We start from the raw sequence: 12,598 nt of genomic DNA on the forward strand, positions 1-12,598 counted from the left end.
ATTTTTTACTTTTTCTGATTTCAATCACGGTACAGGCAGTTATAGGAGGACGTGATGATTATCATGTTATCTATGCTCAAATGAGGGGCAGGAGTTACAATGGTCCCTTGAGAGATCCTGATCTCATTTTCCTGCTGGATAAAATTCCTGTTCTACTGCATGAGCAATACTGAGATTCACGGAGTCAACAGAACTCCGCTACCGCAGGATATTCAGATCAACTTTCCCTTTTGGTTAATCCCTTAGGCAGAAAGCATGTCACTTCCAACATCTAGTGAGACAGACTGCTTTATAATCAAGCTGTGTGCATCAAGCTAGAGCTCTACAGCCTTAGACCCTGAATTAAAAATGAGGCTGACAGAGCACGGGTATGTTTTAGGGAGTTTAAGAACCATATATTGATATGTTCTTAAGATAAATGAAAGAAGCATACCTCTGACTTTGACTTTCTCACCTGAGGGCACCGTCATCAAGAGCCTACAACAGAAGTATTATTTCCAAGTTCCTTGCAGAGTATGAGGAAATAAATTCGTATAACATAATTAGAGGCTGATCTTGTCACATGCAAGTTCAGATTCTGCTTCTGGTGCATTTCTTCACCTAGCTCATATGTCCTAAACAAATGCTTCTCTATCTTTTGATACTTTCTGATTACCTAAAAAAGCTCTCCTTTTTCCCCATCCTCCTCTCCCTCAGTGTATGGCTTTAGGGCAGGTTATCAAAGTATATCATTCAGGATAGGGGCTTCACGAAGGCGTAAGCACTGTTTGGTCGCTGTCCTGCTATGTCTTCTCTGTATATAGACGTCTTCAGTCTCCAGGAAGGTCAGTGAAGTTCTATCTAGAACATTAATTTTTAAAAGAATGAGAATCATCATGTTTTAATAAAAGATGTGTTAATTGCAGACTCTGGTAAATGAGTATTTACAAAATCTCCTCGGTGTGTTTTCACCACATCAGGAATTAATGTCACGTGAAGACTTTTGTGTGTGAAATGCTTGGCTAGTGATTGACACAGGGAAGTGTGTTAAAAATAAATAAAAATATGAGTACTTCTAAAGAACAGGGAACTGGTTTTCTCTTCCTGCCTAAATTTGTAATCCTGCATTGAGCTTAGCTGTATTTAATAGCCTGAGAATTGGAATTAATGAGCAGTGGTGAACTCCTGCAGATAAATCCTCCAGGTCTGCTATGAGTATTCTGCAGAGGCCTTAAGTATGTGGGTTTTTGTTTGGGGGTTTTGTTTTGGGGTAGGGTTTGTTTTTTTTTTTTCACAATGCCACCAAACAACTTCAAGTTCTTTGAAAAGGAAGCTTCCTAAAACCGAAGAACAAAAGTGTTGTACTTTAGCTTGCCATTTCTTTGGTAACTATTATTTTGATGTTGGAGTTTAAGCTTGCCAAGCATCCTTAGGGAAACAAATGAGACAGAGTGAAGGATGTGTCATACCAGTTCAAAGTTTTTGCTGCTTCCCCACTGAAGGCAAATCAGAAGGCAGATGGAAGTTGTAGAGAAAGCAGGTTTAAGGTTTGTTTGGGGACTATTTACAAGAATATATGGGGAAACCAGCTTTTTGTTTTCTCTAAATGAGGTATGCGAAAATCAAGAATATGGCTAAGACTGCATAGTTAGCTACAGCAAGAATAGCTTGTAGTTGATTTTCTTCATTTTGTTGCTCACTTCCACTTTTATCACCACAGTATTGTTGTAATTTTTCTCAAAGACTGGGTATGAAAGCATGATGTTCTTTGTGGAGTAATTAGGGTGCTCGTATAACGCAAGCAAACTTGCCTCACAGCTGGAAACCTCCCCTTTAGAAATTACTTGGAGGAAATTTGCTTTCCAGAGCCTTACTGAACAGCTCAGTGCAACAGGGGAGAGATTCTCCATCACACATTGAAGGCTGCTACTGTTTCCCAACCATACATAGTGAGGAAGTGAATGACTACAGCCTTTAAAAGGAGATTTGCTTCACTTTAAACCTGGAAATTTAAACCAAGATCTGCTGCGTAAAGATTAAGCCATATAAATTGAAGTGGTTGGATTTTGTGTGAGATGATTTCTGTGGTTTGACTTAGCCTGCTTTACTTTTCATTAGAAGATAGCGCAATTAGAAGCACTAAGAGCTAGTGAAGAGGAGGTTGAAAATGAGACTGGTCTGAGACTCAATTTTTAGGGAACTTTTTCAAAGCAGCTAAGGTAGGCCTCCCTGTTCATAGCAGCAGCTCTTTGGATGTAACATTCATATTTTCACACAGTGGGAAGATGGGACGTATTGTTTCCAGCTCTGAAAAATAATTCTCATTACCATTTTGCTGCTTTTTGGATGTATTATTATACAACATTTATATCTAGTTCATCTGAAGCTTCTGGTGTCCATAACAAAAACCTAATAACATTTCATTTTTAAACTTATAAGTACAAGATACCAAGGGTTAAGTCTGTAGTTAAAAGATGTTAGGACAAATCTACCCTGCAACTATATCTTTGGGAGCTATCAGTTCATATGCTAGGTCTCTGTTTCACACTTTTTGTGTGCACATACATACCTTTACAGTCAGTAGCCAGTTGTATATTTATGTTGCTTAAGACTTTCCTAGACAAAGGATTTTATGACCTTTTTGTGAGAAGCACTAGGAGCTCTGTTGTTTGCAGAAGACTTTTGAAATTGAGCCATGGAGTCAAAGCATTGCTTTTCTTTGTCCTGAGATTCCATCCAGGTTTAGCTGAGGTATAAAGACAACGTTATGAGAGAAGTGTTTGCAGAAAATGTGTTTAAGCCTTCCAGTCTAAGACCAGGTTCCTGTCATTGCCAAAGGAACATACTGCTGGTGTAACCAGGACTAAACTGAAGCAAACGGGACAGAGATCTGAACTGGATCTCCCACTATAATCTTGTTAAGTTAGGTGAGAGCATGATGCCCTCCACATATACAAAATTCTGCAGAGCAGAAGCAGTAACAGGAACTGAGATCTCAGACAAATGAACAGTTATTTCTTCTTCCAGTTTTTAAGATCATCAAGATTATATTGACCCAACTAAACAGTTTAAAACCCCGTATAATTATAGTATTGTCTCTGCTGGATTTGCTTTCAAATTAGTTCTACTCAATGTCGTGGCAAATTAATTTTGGAAAGTCATTAGAAGCATCAAGGTACTCACATTTTAAATCAGCTTGTTCCTGTTATGCTAGCCAAAACCTCAAAATAAAAAATAATAAAAAAATAATTGTGGAAACATTAGTAACAGTAGCTGAAGGGTTATTAAGACTTTAATTGAGTCACTACTTGACCAGGCAAATTATACTCCTATGCAGTGTCTCCCATTTACACAAGTTTTCCATGAGTTCATTCCTGAGGTAATAGGCCTAGCAGCTAGCTGGCTGCTGCTCCTGCTATGCTTCGGCAGCTGTCATTTTGACATATTTTATGCTTTCTTTAGAAGAGAGAGGTTGATTGAATGTGAGAAAAGTGGAACTTTGACAGGCTGTCAGAATCCCTTGCAGCACAAACCTACCTGCCAGCTAACTTGTTTCAGGTTTATTTCAAAGAAGGTTTCTAACACACAAGCTTCCATTACTAGCCCAAGAAGGTCTTAAATAGGTAGCTTCCATTTTTGTCAAAATCTAAATTAAATAATTTTCACTTCAAATTGGTTTAAATTTCAGGAAGTCGAGGTATCTCTGAGAAAGCAAAACCAAGTTGCCTTTTCTCTGTTCATATGCAAAGGCCCAGGTGGGTGAAAGACCTGTTGTCGTGGTTTAACCCCAGCCAGCAAGTAAACACCACGCAGCCGCTCACTCACTCCCCCCCACCCAGTGGGATGGGGGAGAAAATTGGGAAAAGAAGCAAAACCCGTGGGTTGAGATAAGAATGGTTTAATAGAACAGAAAAGAAGAAACTAATAATGATAATGACAACACTAATAAAATGACAACAGTAATAATAAAAGGATTGGAATGTACAAATGATGCGCAGTGCAATTGCTCACCACCCGCCGACCAACACCCAGCCAGTCCCCCAAGCGGCGAATCCCTGCCCCCACTTCCCCGTTCCTATACTAGATGGGACGTCCCATGGTATGGAATACCCCGTTGGCCAGTTTGGGTCAGGTGCCCTGGCTGTGTCCTGTGCCAACTTCTTGTGCCCCTCCAGCTTTCTCGCTGGCTGGGCATGAGAAGCTGAAAAATCCTTGACTTTAGTCTAAACACTACTGAGCAACAACTGAAAACATCAGTGTTATCAACATTCTTCGCATACTGAACTCAAAACATAGCACTGTACCAGCTACTAGGAAGACAGTTAACTCTATCCCAGCTGAAACCAGGACACCTGTTGTTCTTTACTTTCTTTCATTATTTTTATTGTAATCAGTTATTTGTCCTCATTTATGAACAGACTTCTGAAATTCCAAAGTCAGTTCATGAATTGGTCAGGAGTAGGCATGTTGTAAATGATCATTCCTTAATAGGGGATCAAGCTGGGAGGAGATGCAGCTGTTATTACTAATGGAATCAAGCTGTTATAATTAATAGCAGACAACTATTCACACAATACATTCACTTATTCACTCACATAATTCACTTACTCATAGCAGTCCTGTTTGGGCAATCCCAACAGCATGTTCAGAGGCAGAGTTTGTACTGGTGTCCTAATGGCATCTAGTTAGGTGTTTGGAAAGTGCCTCTGAGTGCTCTTTGCTTTCTGAGGTATAAATATATATTCCTGAAGTTTTCATCTGCATGTAGCAGCTACTGCCCTCTTGGATCTGGTCTGAGTCCGTAGGTGATGCCAGTGTGGCCTAGTGGCCTCAGACAGCTTCAGCATGTTCTCGGTGTCCTGTGTTTATCCATTCTTGCAGGTGCGACAGGGCTACTGGTCTACAGAGTTATATTAGTCTTGGGAAACATTCACACCGTTTCTTCTCGGCAGTTGCTTTTTCTTCCTTTGGCCTGGAGTTTTCTGATAACTATGTCTCCATCTAAATCTATAAATACCTGTAGAAACCATTCACTCAATTCACAGATGAGTGGTCTTTATGAAAGCCAAAAATAAATAGAAATGGAATTATCTCAAAGAAAGGGACTTCTCATAATTCTGATCATCCTGAAAAACTTGTTTACATGTGTCATTTTCACTTTGCTTGGTGGCTTGCATGAAAATGGTTAGTAACAATATATAATATTTATTCATCTGCTTTATCAGATGCCTTTCGAGGCACATCCATAACACTTTACATGTACCAGCTTTGTTATTTGCATTTACCTATATTTGCTAAATGCAAGTTCTTTTGCCAACCTGCATGCAGCAATATAGTTTTAACTACGAAAATCTCTTCTACAGTATACACAGTGATGAAATGAAACCTTACATTCCGCTCTGGTCCTATGATAATTATCATATACCATCTCTTCTGGAATAGATCTGTACTAGACCTGCCAAAGTAGTCACAAAGCTGTCTGATTGAAGGGTGCACCTAGCTAGATTCTCAGCCTGAAACCATGCTATCTACAAAGATTTAAGGAGGTTTATGGAACTGTTTATAACTAAATAATAGCAGAATGGTGTAAAAGACAAAGATTAGTGTAACTTAACTGACTGAGATACAAAGTGAATCATGTGCCTGGGAGATATAGTGAGCATACAGGTGAAAGTAAACAAAAGAACATGCTGACCCATCTCCTCCTAATGCATTTTCATAAGAATAGATGCTTGGCCTACTGTACTTAGCAAAACCTTGTTTTGTCTTTTCTCCATGTGTTGTAAAACTTTCAGTGTCCACTAGTTGGTCCCGACACATGTTGGACCCCAGTTGCTTTTCAGTCATTCTAGTTTCGAGATTGTCTTGGGATGAGAGTCACTGTATAAATATATTAATTTATTACAGAAGTTGTATACAGGAAGGTGGAAGAAACCCAACTCTGGCACACAGAACAATTTGATAATGTGGTATTAGTTCCTACCTATCCTCTGGTAGGGAGTTTGCACGATTGCTATAGCAAATTCAGTCCCACTCTAATCCTAGGCTTGCTAACAGTGTCCAACAGTGCTACCTGAAGAGGTTACCCTTTATTACAATCAAGAGGTACCATTGACTCAGATAATACCAGTGTTCCTAATGGCAGTAACAAATAATAATAAAAGAAAAAAAAATTAAAGAAAAAAAATGAAGTGGTGTAAATTAATCTTGCCGCTGTACCATAGCAATTTTTGTTCGTAAGAAAAGGAAAAAACCCATTGTCATACTGAGTTGAAGGAGAAAAAAAATTTAATTCAGGCAAGGTTCTGCAGATATTTCATTTTCTTGTGGAGGACCAGAGATCTTACAGAGATCCTTATATAACCCTTAGAGTCAAGTTAATGTACTCTGTGACCAGTTTCCCATAGGAGTGATGGAAGAAATTGTCAGAATTATATTTTCTTGTCTCCTTCTAAACATGATTTTACCCATATTCCCCTCGGCTCTATGAATCCAGTGTTTTTGCAGTACAGTTATCCAAATTATTCCTCACCAAAACACACAAATTTCCAAAAATGAGAGAACTTTATGCAGCACTGCCAGATACTGTTAGTCAAACAGGTAAGATAGAGCAGTTAAAAGTATTTCTTAAGACAATTCAGAAAGTTTTCAGAAAGTCGTCTAGCCTGCCTTACTGCTTACTGCTTGTTTATCCACATTCTTTACAACTGTACATAGTAATTAATCACAAATTAAAACAGTTGGGTTATTCAAACTGTGATTAGCCAGTTAATCACTGGAAACCCAGAGATGACTTAGAAGTTCTCTCTGTACTAGGATTCTTTTCCGTGCAGATATTAACAGAAAAAGAGTGGAAAATTTTGAAGATTACTAGACAAAGCTCTAACAATTATGTGGTTTCATTGCTTGAAAGGGACTGTTCAGAAGCAAATTCATTGTAGGAATTTCACTGTCAGAATAACTGAAAGTTTTGATTTAATCTGGAGTTGAGAGAGCTTGCTGAAAATGTAGTCAGAGAGCAAAGTTCTAAAAATTACACGTTACCTTTAAAAGCGGAACATGGCATTGGAAAGCAAGCTAGAAGTCCTGACTAAAACTCAAGACCAATTTCTCCATCTGAAAGCAGGTACGTGATGGATGAGTTGTTAGTGATTGTTGTTCAGAAAAAACCTGTCAGTTTTATATGTTCATAGAATCTAATATGACACCTTAGCCCAATTCAAGCTTTCAAATATTGCTGCTATATAAATATTAAATTAGGAAAATATTAATAATTAAATTAATCCATGTTTTATTTTTCCATGTGAAAGATTTTTCCTTTCCAGAGATATATGCTCAAGTGACATGTAAAAAGTCATTTCTAGAAATAGATTTCCATAAGACTTTGTTTTCTCTCATATTTCTGTATTTATTTGGCTACCCTTTTATCATTTGTATTTAATAAATTTAAGAGTTGGGCATGTAAAAACCAGATATAGATTTCGAAAAACTGTACAGTTTGCAAGATTTGCACATGAATTTATCTGTATGCAGACAGAAAACCATGCAGTATTCTGTATAGAATATTAAGGACAATATGAGGAATGTGAGAATCTGTAGAGTTTGTTTGAATGCTAATAAATCATGGAATCACTTTGTTTTCTGACCATTGGGACTTGACACGTAGGAAATATTCACTTCAACACACAGAAGTACCTTGTGCACAATTTTTTATGCCAGCTTAAATCATTGACATTTGAGTAAAGAGCAGAGATGTCCTTAGTGGCAAAGGGAAGTGAGTTTTCAATGCACGTGCAGCATACTTATGCTTCCATCCTTAAATTCGATGATGATACTATTAATTGTTTTCTTATTTTCTTACTCTCACAGACTTTTCTATGAACTTAACTTCTAAAATCATTGTGGTTTTGACTGAAAAGAATGTGTGCGTGCACAAGCGTGCATGTGTGTGTGTACGTGTGGTACTCAAGCTTCCGGTTGCCAAGTTAATTGAAAGTTAGATTAGGTATCTGTACAATGCATTGAGATTTGTATGTTTAGTTATATATTTTAATACATGTGCGTATGTGTGTATATGTAGAAATATATATATACACACCCCACATAAATTGACAAGTATATATGCATATATGCAAAATATTTATATACATATGTGTATGTGCATTAATATATACATTTGTATGCAAAGATAGTTATACTCCTGCCTGAAATCATGTACTGTATTCATACTTTTACCAGACTCTTCCGCTCAGGCAGTTTCTAAACTAAATGCATTTAGGTAAGGAAGAGGATTGTCCTGCCAGGCAGTATTTTGAAGTGGAAATGAAAAGGAGCTAATTTTCTTCACAATAGTAGGCACAACCAAAGACCTATCAATATAGTAAGGAGAGGCAGAGGAGGCAGAAACATGCTTTCATGTGAAATTGAAGTTGTCTAAGAATAACACTGTTGAAATCTTTAACATACTCCTCCCCCACAAAAATGAGGAAAACTGACAAGCCTATCTTTCTTTTCCAGTTCAACGACAAAAATCTTCTCTAAATTGACTTTGCTACAGGGTAGCCATCTTACCTTTGGAACAAAGAATGCTGTTTGTCATGTTGGCCCTCCACACCATGGCATGACAACAAACAAACAAACCCTCTTGGAAAAGGTGCCCACTATCATTGTGATACACCATTCCTCTTTCCATGCCAAGGGCCAGCCTTTTAAAGGTAGGGCTATTATTTCTCCATAGAGCAGAAAAAGTTCTGTAGAACATGCAAGTTGAAAAAGCCATGAGAACATTCTAGGAAGTCAGCACACAGAACCTGGAGGCAGGTTCACATCAGCTGCTGGTTCAGTATCCTTTGTGTTCCACCGAGTTCTGCTGGGAATTAAATTAGTACTTTTGAAGAGGAAGCACACTGTTCACTGTCTGTCTTTGGCAGCATTTCAACATCACAAGGGACTGCAAGACCCTTGTCAAGTGTGAGGCTGAAAATGTAAACCAGTACGTTCCAGCCCAGTTTGTCCTTCATGCTAATGAAAGGAATTACTTTCCTTTTGCAATTGAAGGGAATAAACTAGAGACAACATGGATTAAAATGTACATCTTTGGTAACAAAGTAAACACATTTACATACCTCATTTATACACACCTATGAGCATCTACTTGATAGTATCTGTATGTTTGCAAAAGGAGATTAACTTGAAAGTATAGAAGGAACACCTTTTTATAGTATTTCTTATGGAAAAATCATTCTGGTGATGATTGTAATCACATTAATCCTCTTTCACATATTTAATTTGCTTATGCTGAATGAGGAACTGGGTGAATTCTAAGGCCGTTTCGGATTTGACAGCGTGCCACAGAGTAGAGGAAAACAAGCAGCAACGCCAAGGAAGCACACTTGTCATCCCTCCCCTCACAGGAGAGACTGTGTAGTAAACTTAGTCTCTTTTCCTTACAGCCAATTTTCACGTTCTGTGCAGAAGTCTCATACTGGCTTAGTATTTCAGTTTTCTCCAAGCATATTTCATGCTGTTGTAATCCTAATTAAATGCATTTTTAGTAAAATACCAAATTGTTGACTTTCTTAATTAGCTTTGATATTTTAGCTTCCACATCTATCTTTCAATCTTTCATGCATATTTTGGTTTGGAAGTGATACAGTTCTATATCGCATATTCATAAAACAATGTCTATTTTTTTCCTTTTTTTGCTTGTTTCATACTTACACCTGAAGTTTTCATTTAAAGGATACAACCCTTATTTTCTTTTTCCTCCCTTTTCTTTCCTCCTTAATGGTTACTAAGGAATAATGATTCTTTGCGGAGCTGTTACAGGAATAATTAAAGAAATGATTGAAATGGTGATTTGTGGTACAGTGATGTGAATGATACTTAGATACTACTATTCATTCTCCTTGTTCAAGTTATTGTTAATACTGGTATCATACTTCTGACCTATATTCTCAAAAATCTCTGCAATTATTTTACTGTGATTCTTGACTCCTCATAAGAGGAAGTACTTTGCAAACACAGTAGTGTCGTCTAGAACAACAACAAAAAAAGACATATTAATCTCCCAAATCTTGCAGCCTCAGCCCAACCAGGCAGTGATTTAGTGAAATCCCGTTGTTTATGATGCATCTGAAAGGCTTGACAAGAGCTGCTCAACTGTGGGTATGAAGGTCTTCTTGCCTATAATGTTGGCACTGGCTTTGAGTTAAATATGTAGATTTCTCTTCATGCCAAATGAGCAGAATACTCAGGAGTGAGAGAATAGGAATTTTTTCAATTGTATATCAAATAATATCATAGGTTCTGCCTAGTTTTTAATGTATGATACACAATTTTTATGTTTCCCATTGTATACAGATACACAAAATTAACCAACACACTTTCTTTCAGAGGAAACACATTCCTTTTAAAGAACACATTTGTATTCATTTTTACCTGCCACTAGCACCTGGTCATTTTCTTTTGACTCCTGAAAGTGAAGATGTTAGAGCTTAGAAAGCCAAGAAGTGGTACAGATGCGGAAATTAACCTCATGTTTTTCCTTACCCATGGAGGCTAAATGATCATTTGGCAATTCTCCTTAGCAAGAAGGAGTAAACGAAAGAAAAGTTACAGTTCAGCAAAGAGGAGAAATTGCTGCATTGCAAATATTTTGACTAAACAAACGGCAAGTAAACATATGCCTTTATGGATGCTGTCTTCCTGTTCCCTATCTTGGGTTCTGATAGGTTAGAGGAAAGTAGAGCAATAAGTAATTTATTCTCCAAGGTGAGTCAAATCTTCACTAAGGAAAACTGGTATTGCCACACTTCTACCTGTCTACCAGTTGAGTATCGATGACATTAGATTAACATACATTGTATTTTTATTGCAAGATATTGGCAAGACTGGAGAGAATCTTTTTACCTTCAATATTTCCATATGAAAAAGTTATATCGCTGATGATACTGTGTGCTCGTATTTTTTTTTTACTTTTGAATAATAATAAACTAAATATAATGTAGAATAAGAAATAGGTTGTCTTCTATTAGGAATACTATATTTTGTCCTTGTGACAATGTAATTGAATTTAAAAGTTTAAGGTCAGTGGCTTTTTTATCTTGTTAGGTGGTCTTTAATTTATAACAGCTAAAACTTAGTTTTCTTCCAACAAGATTGGTTCAGATTGTCTCAATTGTCATTAAAAGCCATGTGCAATTGCTCATTTTTGCTATACATGATTCAGGTGATTGATTTGCAGCAAATGGAAAAGTAAGTCTAGAAAAGTGAAGTGCTCACTTAATTACCTTGTAACTCAGTTGTGTGTCCTAAACTAGTGCGGTGTCTTTTATGCTTTGCAGCATGATTTGACTTCCAGTAACTGGGCATGAAAAACACTTTTGAACAGTCACAGGTCTGTACTGGGGCAGAGGTTTACAGAGTGTATTTAATTCTAATCTTACAGTTCAAGTTTTTCCTACTTCTTTCCTTGATAAACTCCATGTCTTCTGCTGACATATGGAGGAAATTGCACTCTAAGAAAAATGTGATTCTCTGTTAATATGAGTGAGAGAGAGCGAGCCTCTGGAAATGTTATTTGACTGTTTGTTTTTATACAAGTACGGTTCTGGATTTGTTACTCTAGTAAGAAAAAATAATCCTTTGTTCATATCCAAATAAGACTGAACCTAATTTTAAATCTTGTTCAAGTGAACAGATATATGCAATTTTTAAAATGGTTAGATCACTAGGAAATGGCATTAATTTTGTAGGTTCATTGCTCTTCTGGGGGGGGGGGGGGAGTGAGTGAGCGGCTGCGTGGTGCTTAGTTGCTGGCTGGGGTTAAACCATGACATTCTGTTATACCAATGATTGCCTACAAGGCTTTACTAAAGTTTTGAAGGTAGAAGAGGTGCTGCACAGTAGGCAGATATCACATTCATGTTTGGTGGTGACTATAGAAGCTATTTATTTTCCTCTGTGGGTCAGATTTAAAGTGCTAATAAAAGCTGCATGACTGAATTGGGAACACAGGTAGTGCCCATGTTGGGACAGGGGAAAGGATTGGAGTTATCAGAAGATGGAGAGTGGCTATGGCCTCTCTGGGAGTCCTGCAGCCTGCACTTTCTCTACCATGTTTGCTTAAGAGCAGGATCCCATGACATGACCAATATGCTTCTGAACTGAGGAATGGGGGGAAATGACCTCTTTCTTTGGTGTCTAATGTGGCTGACCTTGCTTATCTTTGACAAACATGCAAATTCTGGGAGAAAGAATGAAAAGGACACAGAATGAACTTGGGATAAATAGTGAACTGAGGGAAGCATTGGATGGTTGTAGTTGTTTCTTTGAAAAATAAACAGAAGAGAAGAATTTGCAAATTAGGTTTTTTGGCAGCATTTTACCTGCTTAGCAGATGATAACAGCAGGTGACTAGGGAAAGGCTGTTGAAAATAGGGTGGATGTAGAGTGATTTTTCATAGGCGTATTTTTTCAGTTTCTATCAGTGATTAGTTTAGATAATTTCTGAGATTTGAAGCTGCCCTTAATGGACATACTTATTAATTATTTACCTTCCCTGCTTTGGAGCCCAATGTCTTCACAAACTTGTGTGACAATGAATTCCGTAGTTCAG

This window comes from Harpia harpyja, chromosome 20 (genome assembly GCF_026419915.1).
Source record: "Harpia harpyja isolate bHarHar1 chromosome 20, bHarHar1 primary haplotype, whole genome shotgun sequence".
Lineage (NCBI taxonomy): Eukaryota > Metazoa > Chordata > Aves > Accipitriformes > Accipitridae > Harpia > Harpia harpyja.